The sequence below is a fragment of the Myotis myotis genome, unplaced genomic scaffold, assembly GCF_014108235.1.
Source record: "Myotis myotis isolate mMyoMyo1 unplaced genomic scaffold, mMyoMyo1.p scaffold_m19_p_13, whole genome shotgun sequence".
NCBI lineage: Eukaryota > Metazoa > Chordata > Mammalia > Chiroptera > Vespertilionidae > Myotis > Myotis myotis.
In genome coordinates, this window is record NW_023416317.1 from 12,659,429 (window position 1) to 12,679,120 (window position 19,692).

Sequence of the window (19,692 nt, forward strand, 5' to 3'; positions counted from 1 at the left end):
TGGCATAGAAACTGACCAATCAGAACCAAATTGGCTGGCAGAGGAGGGCAATTTGGAGTGAGATCAGGCTGGCAAGGGAGGGCAGTTAGGGGTGATCAGGAAGGCAGAGGCAGTTAGGGGCAAGATCAGGCCAGCAGGGGAGGGCCATTGGGGGTGAGATCAGGCCGGCAGGAGAAGGCAGTTGTGGGCAACCAGGCTGTCAGGGGAGGGAATTGGGGGGTGAGATCAGGATGACAGGGGAGGGCAGTTAGGGGTGATCAGCCTGCAGACTGAAGAGTCCTGGGTTTGATTCTGGTCAAGGGCACATGCCCAGGTTGTGGGCTTGGTCCCCAGTGTGTGTGTGTGTGTGTGGTGGGGGGAGGAGGAGCGGGTGTGTGTGCAGGAGGTAGCCAATCAATGATTCTCTCTCATCACTGATGTTTCTATTTCTCTATCCCTCTGCCTTCCTCTCTGAAATCAATAAAAAAATATATAAAAACCTTAAAGATAATAAAAAACTTGATTAAAAAAAAGAATAGCTATTTAAAAAATAATGAATCTTAAAAGAGAAAGACAGTCAGTTACTTACAAGGCAGTTCTCAAAAAACTGTCAGCTGAGTTCTTAACAGAAACATTTCAGGGTGAAAGAGATCATCTTTAGTATTTAATAGTAACTTGGCAGCATGAGAAAATACTAGTACAATACCACAAGAAATTAAAATAGTAGGTATAAATATTGGAAAAGAGAAATAATATCGGTTTCACTGATTATCCTATCTAATAAAAGAGAAACATGGTAATTAGCCATACATCCGCTACCCTTCCCATTGGCTAATCAGGGTGATATGCAAATTAACTGCCAGCCAAGATGGCGGCCGGCAGCCAGGCAGCTTGAAGCGAACATGAGGCTTGCTTGCTTCAGTGATGGAGGACTCCAACGTTCCCCGCCTGCCACTGCAGGCCTCTGAGCTTGCAGTTTGAAACATTGTTACAAATATAGAAGCTACACAAAACCCCAGAAACCTACTTTCAGCCAGCCGGGATCTCAGAGCTGGAGCTGAAACAGTGTTTTGATTATAGAAGCCAAATAAACCAGATACCTGCTTTCAGCAGACGAGGCCTCAGAGCTGGAGCCAAGCCTCAGAGCTAAAGCTGGCCCAGAATAAAAAAAAAAAAAGGAGCAGTTGGAAGCTTCATTCACCCGCCAGCCTGAAAACAGCCCTCAGCCCCTCACCCAGACTGGCTAGGCACCCCAGTGGGGACACCCACCCTGAAGGGTGAGTGACCAGCTGCAAACAGCCATCATCCCCTCATCCAGACTGGCCAGGGACCCCAGTGGAGACCCCCAACCTGATCCAGGACACCCTTCAGGGCAAACCAGCCGGCCCCCACCCATGCACCAGGCCTCTATCCTATATAGTAAAAGGGTAATATGCCTCCCAGCACTGGGATCAGTGGAGCCGCGAGGCCTCCCGGCACCGTGATCATCGTGACAGGGGGCAGCGCCCAAACCCCCTGATCACCCTGCGGCTCTGTGTGTGACAGAGGGCGGGGCCACAACCTCCCTATCCACCCTGCTCTGTTCGTGACAGGGGAAGGCGCCCCAACCCCCTGATCAGCCCTGCTCTGTGCCTGATAGGGGGGAGCTCCCCAACCCCCTGATCGCCCTGCGGCTCTGTGTTTGACAGGGTGCGGCGCCCCAACCCTCTGATTGGCCCTGCTCTGTGTGTGACAGAGTGCGGCACCCCAACCCCCCCCCCCAACGGGCCCTGCTCTGTGTGTGACAGGGTAGAGCCATAACCGCCCCATTGGCCCTGCCCTTAGTGTGAGAGTGGTGGCGCCCCAACTCCCTGATCGGCCCTGCTCTGTGGGTGATAGAGGGCAGCGCCCCAACCCGCCCCCCTCCCACGGGCCCTGCTCTGTGTGTGACGGGGTAGAGCCATAACCTCCCCATCGGCCCTGCCCTGAGTGTGACAGTGGCGGCGCCCCAACCCCCTGATCCGCCCTGCTCTGTGTGTGACAGGGGGCGGTGCCCCAACTCCCCTATTGGCCCTACTCTGTGAGTGCCAGGGGGGAGCTCCTCAACCCCCTGATGGGCCCTGCTCTGTGCATGACAGGAGGGAGCTCCCCAACCCCCTGATCGACCCTGTTCTGTGCGTGACAGGGGGGAGCTCCCCAACCCCCTAATCGACCCTGCTCTGTGCGTGACAGGGTAAGGAGCCCCAACCCCCCTGATGGGCCCTGCTCTGTGAGTGGCAGGGGGCAGTGCCCCAACCCCCGGATTGGCCCTGCTCTGTGCGTGACAGGGGGTGGCGCCGCAACCTCCCCATCGACCCTGCCTTGAGTGTGACAGGGGGCAGTGCCCCAACTCCCCAATCGGCCCTACCCTGAGCGTGATTGAAGGTGGCATCGCAACTTCCTGATCTGCCCTGCTCTGTGCATGACAGGGGGTGGTGCCCGAACTCCCCAATCGGCCCTGCTCTGAGCCCGACCAGGGGCTGCACCTAGGGATTGGGCCTGCCCTCTGCCATCCGGGAGCAGGCCTAACCCAGCAGGGCGTTATCTCCTGAGGGGTCCCAGACTGCGAGAGGGCACAGGCCAAGCTGAGGGACCCCCTCTTCCCCCGAGTGCACAAATTTTTGTGCACCGGGCCTCTAGTCCTATATAATTAAAGACTAATATGTAAATTGTCCCCTTGACCAGGAGTTTGACCAGGGGGCGGGGCCAGCTGGCCAATCGCCCATGGCCCCTCCCCTCAGCCAGCCCTGCCCCCATCGGCTTCCCCCCAATCAGCCCCCCGACCCCGCTCACGGAGGGGTTGGCCGGACCCCGCCATGCACAAATTCATTCACTGGGCCTCTAGTATGATTATATACCATGTAAACCCATGAGATGCTAGTAAGCTATTACTAAAATTAATAAAAGAATATAGCAAAAATATTGATACCATATAAATATAAAAAGTCACACTTCTGCATAAATGGAAAGAAATGTGATGTTCTGGATTGGGAAGACTTAAAAATTACCAAAAGACTCCAAAAATTAATATGTAAATTTAATGCAATTAAAACTGAGGTGAGGGGCTTATAAGAATTAAATCTATTTTAAGATAAGTTTAGATCTAAGGTGAAAAAAAAAAGGAATTAAGAGTAATATAAAGCAAATACATGAAGAAAAAAAGCCCTAAAAGATCTAAGAAAAACATGAAGAAGAAGAGATGACAGGTTTTACCAGATATTAGAACTTATTTTAATTCTACTGTAATCAAAATAATATCATAATAACATTGAAATATTCTCTTGGAGATCAGTGTAATAAATAGAGAATCTACAACCAGATTTCTCAAAAAATGAGGATTAAATATATATCAGAAATTTTATTTCAATTCAGCTAAGAAATGATAGATGGTTTAAATAGTGCAGACCAAATTGGCTATTCATCTGAAAGACAATATAGGTGGGCCTCGTTCTCTTGCAACTTAAACAAAAATAAATCTCAGATAAAAACTAAAATCTAAAAAGTAAAACAATAAATCTAGGCGGCCACATGTATAATCTAGAGGGTGTGGAATACCTTTATAACAAGGACCCAGAGATAATAAAAGAATAGATGAATTCACACTATAGATAACTGTTAAACATTGGTATGGAAAAAGATACCATAAATAAAAGCCACAGCTCTTACTGGTTTGGCTCAGTTGATAGAGCGTCGGCCTGCAGACTCAAGGGTCCCAGGTTCGGTTCCGGTCAAGGGCATGTACCTTGGTTGTGGGCACATCCCCAGTAGGGAGTGTGCAGGAGGCAGCTGATCGATGTTTCTCTCTCATCGATGTTTCTAACTCTCTATCCCTTTCCCTTCTTCTCTGTAAAAAATCAATAAAATATATAAAAAAGCCACAAAAGATAGATAGATTTAAGAATATATTTACAATAGAAATGAAAGATTGAGGGTTAATATCTATAATAAATAAATATATTTTTAAATTAACAGGAAATGTTAAATTTCCTAATAGAAAAATGGGCAAGAAATATGGGAGGATAGTTTATAAGCAAATCTAAATGGCCACAAACATATAGACATATGCTCAACCTCATTAAAAGTAAGGAAAAAACAATAATCAATAAAATAGTATTTTCTAACTAATAAAAAGAAAAAGTTAAAGAATAATAACATTTATTCCTTGTGGGGATAAGAGAAAAACGAATGTATTTCTACACTTCTGGTAAAAATATGAATTGGCATAGCTTTTTTGGAAACAGTCAGACAACATTTATTAAAACTAAAATACCTATAACCTTTTCCCTAGAAATCCTCTACCTTAGAATCTCACCTAATAAAAGCACTAATATACAAAAAAGTATTCACAGGAATGTTTATATATCACTATTTGAGGTAGAAAAATACTATAAGGTAAGTGTGCCCTTCAACGATAAGAAGTTAAACTCCGGGCAGGTTACACTAGGAACTATTATGTCTCTATTCAAAAGAATAAATTGAAGCTGAACCAATATACTTAGAGAAATATCCACAAGGACTATTTAATTTTTAGAAGATACAGTAAGTATCATACAATATAATCCCATTTTTATCAAACAGTGATCTAGAAATCATGTTTGTTCATGACTACCTGACTACTGAGGATAATGTAAGAGAATATATACCAGGCTGTTAATAGGGGTTCCTTGGGTGTTAAAGAATGGTGATGTGTGACAAGGGAGTTGTAGAGTGAGGAAAAGGAAGCCAAACAATATATATAATTTTAAAAGCCAACCATAAAATACTGTATTCTTAAAATATAGCATGTGATCCCATTTATGCATTTGCAGTGTGATGTGTGTGTGTGTGTGTGTGTGTGTGTGTGTGTGTGGTGTATTTGTGTGTGACAGAGAGAGAAAGAGAATGTGTGAGAGAAATAATTCACTAGGTTTTTATGGGAAATAATTTTTAAACTATCTTAAAATTATTTGGTTCTTTTTATGCTTAGATGAATTTTTCAAAACGTTCAGAGGATAAAAATAGATACAAATTATTTAAGAATTTTACAACCTTTCAGAAGCTTAAATTCACACTCCAGGAAAGAGGAAACATTTGTTTCCAGAAACTTTTTGTGTGACTGAAATGGTACTAACTTTATAAAGGTAAAAATCACAGAACAATGCACATACAATATAAGTCACTTGAGTCTAATTTATTTTATTTTTTAGGCTGTCATTAGATTCTTATATCAGAGGGAGAATTGTGAAAACAGTATTTTATTTTAAAAAGGACTAAGTCCTAGTTGGCTGCTTCATCAGGTGAGGATTTAAAAAATAAATTAGGTAAAATACTCAGTGAGCATCAATTATGTACAAGGTTTGGTGCTAATGCTATAAGGCTAGAGAGATGACTAAGATAACCATCTCATAGTCTTTGTGAAGTGAAGTAGGAAATAACCAAGTACAGTTTCTTTGCTTGCTATCTACTAAGGATAAGCTAAGTACAGACAAATTATACAAAGTATTTATTATAGATGAGGCAGCATAATACGCAACAGCAAGGGTTTCAATGGGGGCTCAGTAAGTGGCTGCTTTTTTTGATCCAAACACAGTCCACTGGAGAGTCTGCATGCCCATTCCACCCCCACCTCCCACAAAGAGACGGAGGGAAATACTGCAGTAGAGGGAGAGTTTCACATTCCTCATATGTTAGAGCTAAAAAGTGAATAATTACTTTCCAGTTAAATAGACATATATTCATGACATATTGGAGTTTTGTAGGAAACACAATGTGGTACTATAGTAAAGACTATGATGCCTTTAAGGCACATTTCATCATTTTGAGTTTCTACTCCTTTGACTCAAATTCCATGGCTGTATTTCAACAGAACACAAATACCAGTCCCTGACTCATTGATACATATAAAAGTCTTGAGAATATCCAAGTTATGCATATAAATCCATGTGCCAAATAACCTAAATAGAGCACGAGGAGTTACTTCTATGGAGCAAAATATATACTGAAGTCACAGCTAATTAAGTGACCCTTGGGAACCTTTGGGACTGTAACACTGTGTGTAACTGTCTGTGTGCTCAACTGCCAACTGCTGTAAAAGTCACTCCCAGGTTAGATGAGTTGTTTCTATAAGCTAGTGTGGTATTTAAATAAAAGCACAAATTATTCACTAGAATATCTTCACGGGGAAGAAAAACACAGATTAATAATTCTCAGTGTTATCCTAAAGTGGGGACTAGAATGAGACAAATGCCTCGCTCACCTCACCCTAGTCTCAAATGAGAACAGCCTAGTTAGTGGATCCACATGGGTGAAAAGACTTCTACCACCCACCTGGTGGCAACCATCCCAATAATAGGGGTTACTGCAGTCTAGCTGCAGAGGCTCAAATCTGCACTCACCCTACAAAATTAAGTCACAGAAATGGAAACAGAAGCAAGAGTGTTAAAGAGACTCTGGTGGATCATTAATAGATTCAAATATTTTCAGTTACTTGAGTTGTGCTTACAGGATGCAAGGTCATCAGTTGATTGGGTTAATTTAGTCCAAGAGCTGGCCAATCCTCAAAGGAAAAATAAAGAATGATAGCTATCCTATTGAATTATAGTCAGGTAGGTGCCAGCCCTTTAGCTATGGTTACAGACTATTGAATACGGTTAGAGGCTATTATGAAAATGGTAACTCTACGTATCAAATCAATATTCACATGTGCATAGCAAAGTACCCCCTAGAAATTGGGCATTGTTGGGTTTAAGCTGATTTTTAAATGTCAAATCCATAAATACCTATGACCATTTACATTTTAAAACTTTTGCCTTTGAGTGTTAAAATCTGGTATTTGTAACTGTTACAGAAAACCAGAAAAGAACCAAGCAACGCTTAGAGAGGTGGAGTTATTTATTATTATTACGTGCGGGCCCAGAGGAAAATGTCTCTCAAATTCTGGGCAAAATCACACAGGAAATTTCCTGTATTTATACCTTTTTACCCTCTTTGTCTCCCAAATATGGGGTTCTGTTCCAGTCCCCTTTGCAAGTTCTTAAACAGCCCCTATGTGCTGGGGCTTTGAGACCTCGACCAAAGGCTTGGCCTGACGCCAGCACTGATAACTTCATCTGGAGAAGATTTAATGGCCTCTCTGAAATGGGAGTAGTCTTATTTTCCTTATTTCCTTCCTTATTATTTAAGCATTACAGAAGCCAAAATGCAGGGTTAAAATTTCAAACAGTTTTTATATAAGATGGATGCTTCATAACAAGATGATGTTGGGAAGCTTCCTACTAAATTGCTTTGACTATTTCAGTTTGTACAGGACAAGTTACTTTTTCTTCCTTGTTTTAAACTATAAATCCCACATATGCTCATAGAGATAACTTGAACCCTACAGAAGCATCAAAACTAGGAAGAAACCTCCCATAATCCTACCACCCAAAGGCAACTACAGTGTTCATTTAGATATATTTTCTTCTCATCTTTTTCTTTACATTTTAAACACAGTAAGATTATGGGGCCATTCATACATTACCTCTGTGGCTTGATACTACCTTTTCCTTTGTGCTTACTTAAAAGGTAATATCTTCATATGCTCAGATGTTATTAGTTAAAAATAATGACAGTGTGTACTTGAAAAATTCTTGGAAGAATTATGAGATAATGTTAACAAAGGACTAGAAATATACTGCCAGCAGTCTACTGTGCCAATTCCACACTTGAGAAATTTGACGCCAACCGTGTATTTCCTTAGCTATGCAAATATGACCAAAAATTTATCTTGAAAGAAGTTTCAGAAAAAACTTTTCATGTATGTCTTGCTATATTTTGCATGGTCTGTCTAAATTAATTCATTAACATCGTTAGCAATAAGCTCTCAGAATAAAGGATTCTTTTTATTGCCATTGTGTTGTGTGTTTTTTTAAAATATATTTTATTGATTTTTTACAGAGAGGAAGGGAGAGGGATAGAGAGTTAGAAACATCAATGAGAGAGAAACATCGATCAGCTGCGCCTCCTGCACACCCCCCACTGGGGATGTGCCCACAACCAAGGTACATGCCCTTGACTGGAATTGAACCTGGGACCTTTCAGTCTGCAGGCCAACGCTCTATCCACTGAGCCAAACCAGTCAGCGCTGTGTTGTGTTTTTTAAAACCGTTGGTTAGGAAGGATAACACATCCCACATGTTCTCCTATCAAAGTCTAGTATCTCAACAGTACCAATTTGGGGACCTAAATGACATCTAGAGGATGACTAGGTCTTCATCCTCAGAACCAGGGAGTAATTACCCCCCTCCTCCCCCAATAATAACCTTAGGCCAGGAAAGCAGGCAAGAAAGGTGGATATGAGCCAGCTGAACCCCAGATGTTAAGGTTGGGAACATTCCAGATCTCTGGAGGTGTCTATGCCAAAAAACCAGGAGAGGGAAAATATTGCCTGTGGGTGTTTAGCATGCTAGTACCATTCTTCTCTGTAAACTTTCTACTCATTCACTCACTGGAACCAAGAAAGGACTGAAAAGAACCTGGAAAGTCAAGAATTATAACTAGAATGCTAATAAAATTAAAATGAAAAAGCAAGTTACAAGGATATATAAATTAAGTTGGTTGAAAAGAACACTGGTGTTTATTTTTTCCTCCCCCAAGAAATAAATAAGATACAACAGTGCACCCTTTTGGTCAAAATATAAAACTAACATTCAGATCAAACTCTAGTCACCGCCTCCTCTAGTTCTTTGGGTATAATCTCAAAAAGAGTTCCTGGTTTCCTCATCTTGTGAGAGGGTTTACAGCAATGACTTCACTTGCAGACCTTTTTAAAGTGACAAATGCAAGAGATTTTCAAACACGAAACTAATTTCTGTAAAGGGAGTTTTGTCAATCTGAATTAAGTAGGAATGGTAGCAAAGAAAATTGTAAAGACCTCCAGTGCTGCATTTATTTAGTATCCAAATGGGTATCTGTTGCTCATCCCCTGACATTCTTGGAGCTTTCCTGTGAGGCCTGGAATCTGATAATACTTAGTAAATAGTTGTTGAATAAATTTATCAAGCAAATTTCTGAAACTCTGTCCTTCAGCTACATTCAAACACCAATTGTATTTTGTCACAAGTGCAATAGCTCTGGAAGCTTCAATGAAGGAAGCCCAAAGTATTGTAAAGCAAGTATGAAAATGCTTAGCCCTTCTTGTTACAAAGTTGTACAGTTTCATTAACATCATCATAGAGTTTATGACCAATGAAATTTGATCTGTGTAGACCCAGTTGCTGTCAAGTGAAGGCCATCAGAAAGTTCTGCTTAAAAACTCTCTGCACACTTGCTTCGATGGGGCATCGAGTGAAAGGTAGTTCATAAGCAGCTCTACATAAGAAAGGCTGCTTCCAGCCACCTGTCCACTTCCACAATCTATGGGCAGTGAGGGCACCAAGGGAAACCACTGAGCATCTCCTAAGAAAAAAGAAAAATGTTTCAGAAAGTCCTAATCCTGTTTTTGAAAATAACTATAGGTATGTTGCAACCAATTTCCAAACATTAAAGGGCTTCAGGACACAAGTTCCTAGAGAGTAACTGACAAAGCCAAAGTCTACTATCTCCCAAACCCAAATACAAATATACCATGTAAGCCTTATTTCCCTTAGATATGCTCATAATAAAACTTGGTATGTTCAGAGCATGTCTCCACCTATTATCCTTTTTTATATATCTGAAAGTATGAAGAGACTCAAAATATTACATAAAGTCAGTAATATTCACAAAGCATTTATCCCAATATAACCATGTTTCTCCCCTTTATAAAGGTAGCCATGGTTACCTTACTGCCCTTAGTCACCTTGTGCAGCACTCTTACCTCTTTGAGAACTGTTTTCTGCCTCAACCACAACCTGTTAGAATTAAGAAGGCTAAGAACTAATGTTTCAGTAAGTGGGAACTCTTTCTTCAGCATTGGGTTGACATTATGCTGTATTTCTAAATACATATTTGCCACAAGCCATATCCCAATATATAGTGCATTACAAAATCTGCCTAGGAAATGATTCATCTGTCAGACAACATCTTAAAAGCATCACAGAATGACTCAATGTTAGCAAAAATAAATTTTACACATTGACCCAAGTTTGGAGGCATTCCTATAAGGAGCCTCTTATATACTACTTCCCAGACACCCCAGTTAAAAATCACTACATTGACCTTATACAGAGAGAAAGAGTCATTAGACATTCTAGAGCTAATAATAATCTCAAAGGTTCATGAATACTGATTTCCAAAAATAGGTGTTAGTCTGAAACTGCAAAAATCACCCCAGCCACAGGAAATCAATGAAAGCAGGAAAACACATCTCTCATAAAATCTAAACACACACACACACACACACACACACACACACACACACTCACACACACGTTTCCTAAGACACCTTTGGGATTCAATTTTTATCAATAGATTATCTTGCCTATAAAAACTGTGGTACATATACACAATGGAATACTATGCTGTGGTAAAAAAAAAAGGAACTCTTGCCTTTTGCAACAGCATGGATGGAACTGGAGAGCATTATGCTAAGTGAAATAAGCCAGTCAGAGAAAGATAAATACCACATGATCTCACTCATTTGTGGATTATAGAGAACAACATAGACTGATGAAAAGGGACAGACTCAAAGACTGAGAAACAGCAATCAGGCTATCAATCCCCAGAAGGAAAGTAGGGGAGGGCGGGGGTAAGGGGAAGAGATCAACCGAAGGACTTGTATACATGTATATAAGCCATACCAATGGACATGGACAACAGGGGGATGGGAGCATGAGTGTGTGTGGGGGGGAGGTTGGGGGTTAATGGGGGGGATGAGGACACATTTGTAATACCTTAACTAATAAAAAAAAAAAAAAAAAGATTTCTTCCAGCAACTTAAAGCCAAGCAGATATCTGACATTGGAATGCTAGCATAAAAATGTATCACAGTACAATGGTAAGAAGCAAAGTTCACCAACAAAAGATACAGACTTTATAGGAATAGCAGCAGGATGTAATCAGAAAAGAGGGAAGAGGAGAGACTTCCTGAAGAAATGAAAGCCTGTGCTCACTGGAATCGTCAGGGCAATAGAAGAAACATTTAAACGTGAAAAATGTAGCCCAGCTGGTGTGGTTCAGTGGCTGAGCATTAACCCATGAACCATGAGGTCACAGTTTGATTTCCTGTCACAGCGAGAGGCAGCTGATCAATGATTCTCTCTCATCATTGAAGTTTCTGTCTCTCCCTCTCTTCCTCTCTCTGAAATCAATAAAAAACATTTTTTTTAAACTGAAAAATGTAGCCAAAGATAGCAACCAAGGGTTAAAGTTTCTTGAAATAGAGATGGAACTGAGAACCATAAAAAGCAAAGCAGGTTTCTGGGAGAGATAACCTGCATCCCCAAATCTTGAGAATGCAGGCAGTGAACGTACTCATTTTTATAACACACCTTGCCTATCACAGAAACGCCTGCATGCATAGGCAATAAACTCAAAACGGTGTCCATGTCAAATGAAGGCTGAAAGAGAGCATCAGGAAAGAGCAGGCCAGCTTTATGGAGTTAGAGTGTTGTGATCAGGAAGTGATATCAAATGAGGTACTTGAGGAGACTCCACAGGGAGGAGCCATGGACAAGTGGAGGGGATTTATCTGGAGGAGGTCTGGCTCAGTAAATATTTTGTAAAATTAACCTGCAGGCTTGTCAGAAGTTAAACAGACGATACAATAAGCTAAGACTTTTAAGACAGCCATTATATAGCACTGCATGAAAACTTAGTGGAAACATGCGTAAGTACAGAAATAATGGCAAAATCTGTAACAAGATGCAAAAGTTTGACAACACACTGAGTTCACTGTGGTGGGTGTTGATGGCATGAGAAAGGATGATAAGGTACCGTCTTCGCCCTCTAGGAGCATAGGAACTAACAGTCCTAAAATGCTGTAATCTTTACAAAAATCCTGTGGGGTGCAGATATTATCACCTCTATTTTACAGATAAGGAAACTGAGGTTCAGAGAGGTTAAGTATCTTGCCAAGGATGCACAGCTAGAAACGTACTAAGTCAGAAATCTAAGAAAATGGTCTTTTCACTAAATCAGATTTTCTAATAGATTGTAGAATAGTGTATGGCATTTTTAAAAAGTAGCAACCAGTACAAAATAGCTTATGATATGTTAAAACTAAGAAAATGCGTGTGGTCAACTGTAGCACAGATATGTGTACAAATATGAGGGAGTACTAATCGTGTCTCCTGCACATCAATGCTGGAGATGACAGAAAAGATGGGGATCGAAGAGGGCAGAGGTCATCAAGAAGAGCAGTGGAAGAGGGGGTAACTTCCTGGGAAGGGAACCTCGTGTGCAGATAAGAAACAGCATGGCCGGTTCATGGAGCAGAGAGGAGAACGGTCCTACCAGAGCTGGGTTAGGAGGGGACGGCACTGAGAAATGCAACATGGGCAGGCCACCCAGAACCTGGAAAACTGGGCAAGAAAGCTGAAATCTGGTGTGTTGGAGAGGAGCAGAGGGGGAAATTTCCACTGCTCTTATGTTCTAAATGTCTCCTTATATTAGTTTTCTTCAGCTGCTGTAACAAATTACTACAAGCTTAGCAGATTAAAACAATACAAATGTAGTATCTTATCATTCTGACATGACTCCACTGGGCTAAAATCAAAGGTGTCAGAGGCTGCAGTCCTCTCTGGAGGCGCTGGAGAAGAATCCCGCACCAGGCCTTTCCCAGCTTTTAGAGGCTGCCCATCCCCTTTGGCACCTGCTTGCCCTCCTTGAGCTTCAAAGCCAGCAACGGTTGCATCTCTGGTCTTTCTTCTGCAGTCACATGGCCCTCTGACCACAGCCATGGAAGTTGTCTGCTTTGGGGGATTCATGTGATTAATTTGGGCCCAACTGGATAAACCCGGATATTCTTTCTGTGGTTAAGGTCCTTAACATTAATCACATCTATAAAGGCCCTTTGCCATGTAAGGTAACATATGCACAGGTCTCGGGGCTAGGACATAGATATTCGGGGGGCTATTGGTTTGCCAAGCAAGCTCCTATCACCTGCCCACTCTCATAGGTCTAGGCCCCTGTGTTAATAATGCATCTCATTCTCTATTCTCTGATAACTAGTCCCCTCCTAAAAACCTCAGTGACAAAAACCACTTCATGAATACCAAACTGCTTAGCTTGGCATCCCTGTCAAAGAGCTGAATAAAGGAATGTGTGTACAGCAGTGTGTAAGGGAGAAAGATGAGGGCAAGGCGGAGACAACGGGCTGATGGATGGGAGGCAGTGAGCATGACCTGCAGTTGAGTTCACTGTGGCAGAGAAGCTGCTTTGGCTTCAGAGCCAGACCCCATCACTGGGAGCTGTGATAACAGAAAAGTTGTGTCTATTTGAGCTCCAGTTACCTGGTCTATTAAAATGGAGATACTAACAGTACCTTCTTCACTGCACTGTTGTGGGAGTAATGGCATAAAAGGAATTAAATACATAGTAAGCACTTATCACAGAGTAGGTACTCAATAAATGTTACTTCCCTCTTCATTCTCAATACAAAAAAATAACACAACCAAATTATAGTGAACGATTCATGAGAACCATCAGAGAGGTGCAGCAGTATTAAACATTAAGCTTAGTTCAGGATAATTGCTCTTCCCACGTGGTTAGAAGATGCCATATTGCTTCTTTTTATGACCTGTGACCATATTTCTATAGAGAACTAAAGAAAAATGCCATTAGCAATGAATACTTAATTGAAAATTTACAATCTACAGAAATAGATCCCAAATGAAAATGATAAGTGCAAAATGAAAGTTCTTAAACCTGTGTATATATGTGTGTATAATAACATCAGGAAAAGTCAAATGTATTCATAACAATTGAGCATTAGAAATTTTATTAATTATGCATGTATTAATTCATTGAAAATACTAATGCCTGTCATATGTCAGGTGCAGTACTAAACACCTGAGATACATTTTGCCCTCTTGGAACTTACATTCTAGAAGAGGGAGACACTTATTATAATAACGATAATAAGTGAACTCTTCCTTCCCCAAGATTTTTTTTCATGGTCCTTTAGTAAATAAAATTTAGATGCTGATCTAAATTATATTTTATCTTCATGATTTTTTTCATATTAACATAGGAAAAACCTTTTAAAATATTACACCAAGCTAAAACCTACTAATAAGGTAGGTTTAATTTAGTAATCAAGTATACCTAAGAATATGTGCATGCAGAGAAGTATGCTATTTTATAACCCCACATCATTTTTAAATGTTTATAAATAGCTAATATAAGTCCATATATGCAATGTAGAACCAAAGAAAGAGAGGGGAAAAGAGAGGAAAATAAAGAGGGAGGGAGAAAGGAGAAAAAGAAGGGAGCAAGGAGGGAGGAAAAAAGGAAAGAATGAAAGAAAGAACAAAAGGAAGGAAGGAAAGAAGGAAGGATGGAAGGGAGGGAGGGAGGGAGGGAGAAGAATTGAGGATGACTAAGTCAAAACAACAGTAGGAAAACAAAATGAATGCTGGAACACGTTTTTCTTTTTTAGAAAGGTGCAGAACATTTGGCTCCAAGTTTCTTAGGCAAAGCAAAGAAGGAACATATTGCTAACAATAACCACAGAATTCTAAAAATAAAAACAAGCATGTGCTTGGCCCTGGCCAGGTGGCCCAGTTGGTTGGAGTGTTGCTCCACACACCAAAAAGTTGTGGGTTCGGTTCCTGGTCATGGCACATACCTAGGTTTCAGGTTAGATCCCCAGTCGGTGTGTGTAGGGGAGGCAAACAATCAATGTTTCTCTCTCTCTTTCTCCCTTTCTATCTCTCTAAAAGTCAATAAAAACATATTCTCAGATGAGGATTTTAAAAAATAAATATGTGCCTGAAGAGGATACTCTTACTTGTTCCAAGACTAAGAGGACCCTCTCCCACAGATTCTCACAGGACCTGTAATGCCATATCTTTAATAGCATTGGGAGTCAGCTGTTAGACATTTCACAACCTGCATGAGGAAGGGGGCGCTGATTTGAGGCAGTATGGTGTAAACACTTCAACCATGGCTGAATTCAAGCTACTACATCTGATATAGTCTCTGAACTTGGAGTTGAGAAGAGGTAGACAATAATAGCACATCTTCCATAGCTGTTCCTTCATACAGATTTAACAGAGGTATATTCTCAAGAGCATATATAATTGTAAAATGTCAAATAATTACAAAGCAATGAGTTTTAAATATTTTACTGTTCATTTCAATGTAATTCATTTCACTGTAACTTTTTGCAATGTAATTGTTAATAACGGCTGAACATCCCTAAACTATATAGTGAATTTCCCATGATTTTTGCTTTAACATTTCTCAACATAGGCATATAGTCCAATTCCAAAGAGTAATTCAGTGAGAGTAACTTGATGAAAAGCCAAATCAACATAGGCCTGCAGGACCAGAATCATCAAAGCATAGAATGGTAAGTTTAGGTGCAATGATTGTAATGCTGGTGTCTGCAATACACTGGATGGCTGCCGTGAGTGGCAGAGAAAGGAGTGGAGTTCCAGCCAGCACTGCAGGACGGGTACCTCGGAGCTGTGCCATAGACACACACACTGGGTACCCTCAGCAACACAAGTGTATTGCACCATGAATCCTTTCCTCTGCTTGTGTCCGAGGAGAAAAACTGGAAGCTACAGATCTTGATAAATGGATGGAGCAAAGATCCTTTAAGACACTCTTAAGTGTAAATAAATATAGTTAGGAAGTTGAGCTTGATAAGGACAGGACAAAGGGAATTTGCGAGTATGTCCTTTGCCAGAAGCCTGTAAGATAAATCCTCCAGTCAACTGGATGCAGGAGGTGAGAGTTGGCATCTTTTTATGAAATTCAAGAAACCTCCCAGAACACTTGCCTGACCAGAAGACCACTTTACTATGCGCCGAGGCCAGCGAAGCTAATGCATCCGATCACTGTAGCACCTGTTGAGGACATAGCTATAGCCCGAATGTGTCTCTTGAACAAAACAGTACAATGTTCAAGTGAATCATACATTTGAAGAAAATGGTCTCACGATAATTTAATTCTGCTACCATAGTTTCATTGAGTTTATATTTTTCTTTACTTTTAAAAGATACTCAAAGCAATTAACCCTAGTGGATTTTGACATTTACTCTCCCTTTTAGAATACTATCAACATGAATTAGATTCTAGAAGTGAAGTAACAATATCTTATCAACAGGAAGACATTTTAAGGTTGGAAAAGTCAACATCAGACATGACCAAGTTTAAGAAACATTAAAAGTTGAATTTATAAAATAGATAAATTAGTGGAATAGAATTTAATTTCCAGAATTATTCTTGACTTCACAAAAGTATTCACTGCAGGGATCCTTTAAAAGGCAGATTCCTCTGGTGCATTTGAAATATTAACTAATTTATAAAAACTCAATTTTCAGGAATATTTATGGCATTAATCTAGGTACAGTGCCATCAACAAAACTTAACTATTCTACATGTGAATTTTGTAATTAGAGGCAAGTTACTTCACTTCTCTGATATGTAGTTTCCACATTTCTACCTGCCCAGACCAGCATTCAGAATTGTTAAATATCCTATTCTTGAAAGTGTTTTATAAACTTGAAAGTCCTTTTCAAATGTTTATTGTCATGCAGAAAGCAAGAAAGGGCTCGAATTCACATAGTGTCTACTGTTTACCACGTGCATTCATATACATTATTTGATTTTCTCTACACATTGTTACTTGAGTCTCATCATCACTAAGTGGGGATGCGATGACTCAGAGAACCTTAATCAGTGATAACCCCAGAAGGTTAAGCCTGGTCTTTCTGACTCCACACACAGTCACTGTTCAACCCACTACGTCACACGGGCTCAAGTACTTGTTCCGTCACCTACTAATAGTGTGACTTTAGCAAATAATGAACCTCTCTGAAATGAATCTTTCTTCTCTCAAAATTAAGGTGATAATAAGTCTGACCTCAGAGGGTTGCTGGGAGGACCGAATGAGTTGATACACTTGAAAACCTTGGCAGTGTGCCTGATCGACTAAGTACCCAACAGGCAAGGATTATATATTAGAAATTTTCAAGCCCCAACAAAAGCTAAAACACCTCTCATCACAAACAGGATTTAAATATCTATAGGTAGAAAAGAATGCTTCTTCTAAGCAAAATATGCAATATCAAAATGGTCTCAAGATAATTTAATTCTGCTACCATAGTTTCAAAAGAATATTATTTTCCCAGTGATCGGCAAACTGCGGCTCGGCAAACTGTGGCTCACGAGCCACATGCGGCTCTTTGGCCCCTTCAGTGAGGCTCGTCCACAAAATACCGACTTCTGCTCATGGGCCACGAAATTTCAATCGCACTGTACGTGCGCGCCCACACGTGGTATTTTGTGGAAGAGCCACACTGAAGGGGCCAAAGAGCCACATGTGGCTCACAAGCCATGGTTTGCCGACCACGGCCCTAGCCAGTTTGGCTCAGTGGATAGAGCACTGGCCTGCAGACCCAAGGGTTCCCGGTTCAATTCCGGTCAAGGGTATGTACCTCAGTTTCAGACTTCTCCCTGGCCTGGGCCCTGTTTGGGGCATGTGCAGGAGGCAACCAATGAATGTGTTTCTTTCACATTGCTCTTTCTCTCTGTCTTTCCTTCTCTCTTCCACTCTCTCTGAAAATCAATGGAAAAATATCTCCAGGTAAGGATTAAAAAAATGAATAAAGAAAGAATATCATTTTCAATATTTTACTGTAGTATTTCTATTGTGCATACCAGGCAAAGCACTAGATTCAGTACCAATATTCAGGAAACCTGGATTCTAATCTCAGCTAAGTCATTAACTAGGGATCTAGCTTAAAGCTAAATCTCTGTATGTTTTAGTTTTCTTTAGTACTATTAATGGGAGGAGGGGGGGAGTGGTCTTTGTTTCCCCCAGTTGCTTGTGGAAGTGGGATTCTTGGGGTACTACTGGAATAAGAATTTCCAGAGGCCCCTTGGGAGGATGAAATATTGTTGAAAGCTTAAGGTTTTCAAAGTCCCATTTCCCTTAGTCCAATCACAGCAGTGTAGCTGGGGCTTTAGTAGAACTAAAATCAGAGTGTCCAGAGTTTCGTGTACCTGTGGGGTCCCACAGCCTGGCCTGCACCTTCTTGCAATCTGGGACACCTCGGGGGATGTCGGAGAGCTGGTTTCAGCCCGATCCCCACAGGCCAAGGGACCCCACTGGTGCACAAATCCATGCAACAGGCCTCTGGTTATTAATAACTAGCTAATTACAACAGTATCAGTATCAAAGAGAGATAAAAATATAAGAAAATAACAGAAGTGAAAAAAACATATAAATCCAAGTGGTACTGATTTTTCCCTTCCAAAAACTAATTTATTTGAAATGAATCTTACTGCCATAAACCACTGTAAAAGATAGAGAAAATTGTCTGGCCAGTGTGGCTCAGTGATTAAGTGTCAGCCTATGAACCAGGAGGTCGAGGTTCAATTCCTGGTCAGGGCACATGCCTGGATTGTGGACTCCATCTCCAGTGAGGGGCATGTAGGAGGCAACTGACCATTGATTCTGTCTCATCATTGATGTTTTCTATCTTTCTCTCTCTCTGCCTTCCTCTCTGAAATCAATAAAAATATATTTTTAAAAAGATAGAAAAAATTAAAACAAACAAACATCTATTTGAAGGCATCAGAAGTTACCAAGACAGTGAGGATTTGAAGGGCCAAGATCATAAACAGAAAAGAATCCAGATAGAAAAAATTAAAACAAACAAACATCTATTTGAAGGCATCAGAAGTTACCAAGACAGTGAGGATTTGAAGGGCCAAGATCATAAACAGAAAAGAATCCAGAGAGGTGAGCTGGCACTTGGCACCACCTTTCCCATTGAAGCATTTGTGAATTCTCAAGGAGCAACCGAGAGACAGAAAAACTGAAGAGAAAATAGCGCGTGAAAGGCTGTAGAGCTGAAAGGAGTTTACCACAGCCTCACAAGGCTGGAGGGAAACTTGGGGTTCAGAGTTCACCTGGGAGGAGAGGCCCAGGAAACACTCTGGGATTTGAGCTGGTATCCTGAAGTGCTATAATTTAAGAGAATGAATTCTAGAATCCTTTGTTAAGATAATTCCTAGGCATTTTGTTCATTTTGTTGCAAATGCAAAATGTATTTCTTTTATTTTTCTGAAATTTCATTGTTAGTATTTAGGAACACAATGAATTTTTGTACATTGTTTTTGTATCCTACAATCTTACTGTATTTACATATTGATTCTAAGAGCTTTTGGTGGAGTTTTTAACATTTTCTCTATAAAAACCAGGTTATCTGCCAAAGGTGACACTTTTACTTCTTCATTTCCAATTTGGATGCCTTTTATTTATTTATTTATTTATTTATTTATTTATTTATTTCTCCTGCCAATTGCTCTGATTAGAACTTCTAGTACATGTTTAATAGCAGTGCTAAGGGTGGGCATCCTTATCTTGTTCCTGATCTTGGAGGGAAATCTTTCAGTTTTCTACCATTGAGTATGTTATTATCTGAGGATCTGTCATATGTGGCCTATATTATATTGAAATACTTTACTTTTATAATAATTTTACTGAGTGTTTTAATCATAAATGGATGCTGTATCTTGTCAAATTCTTTTTTTGCATCTATTGATATGATCACGATTTTTCCTTTATTTTGTTAATGT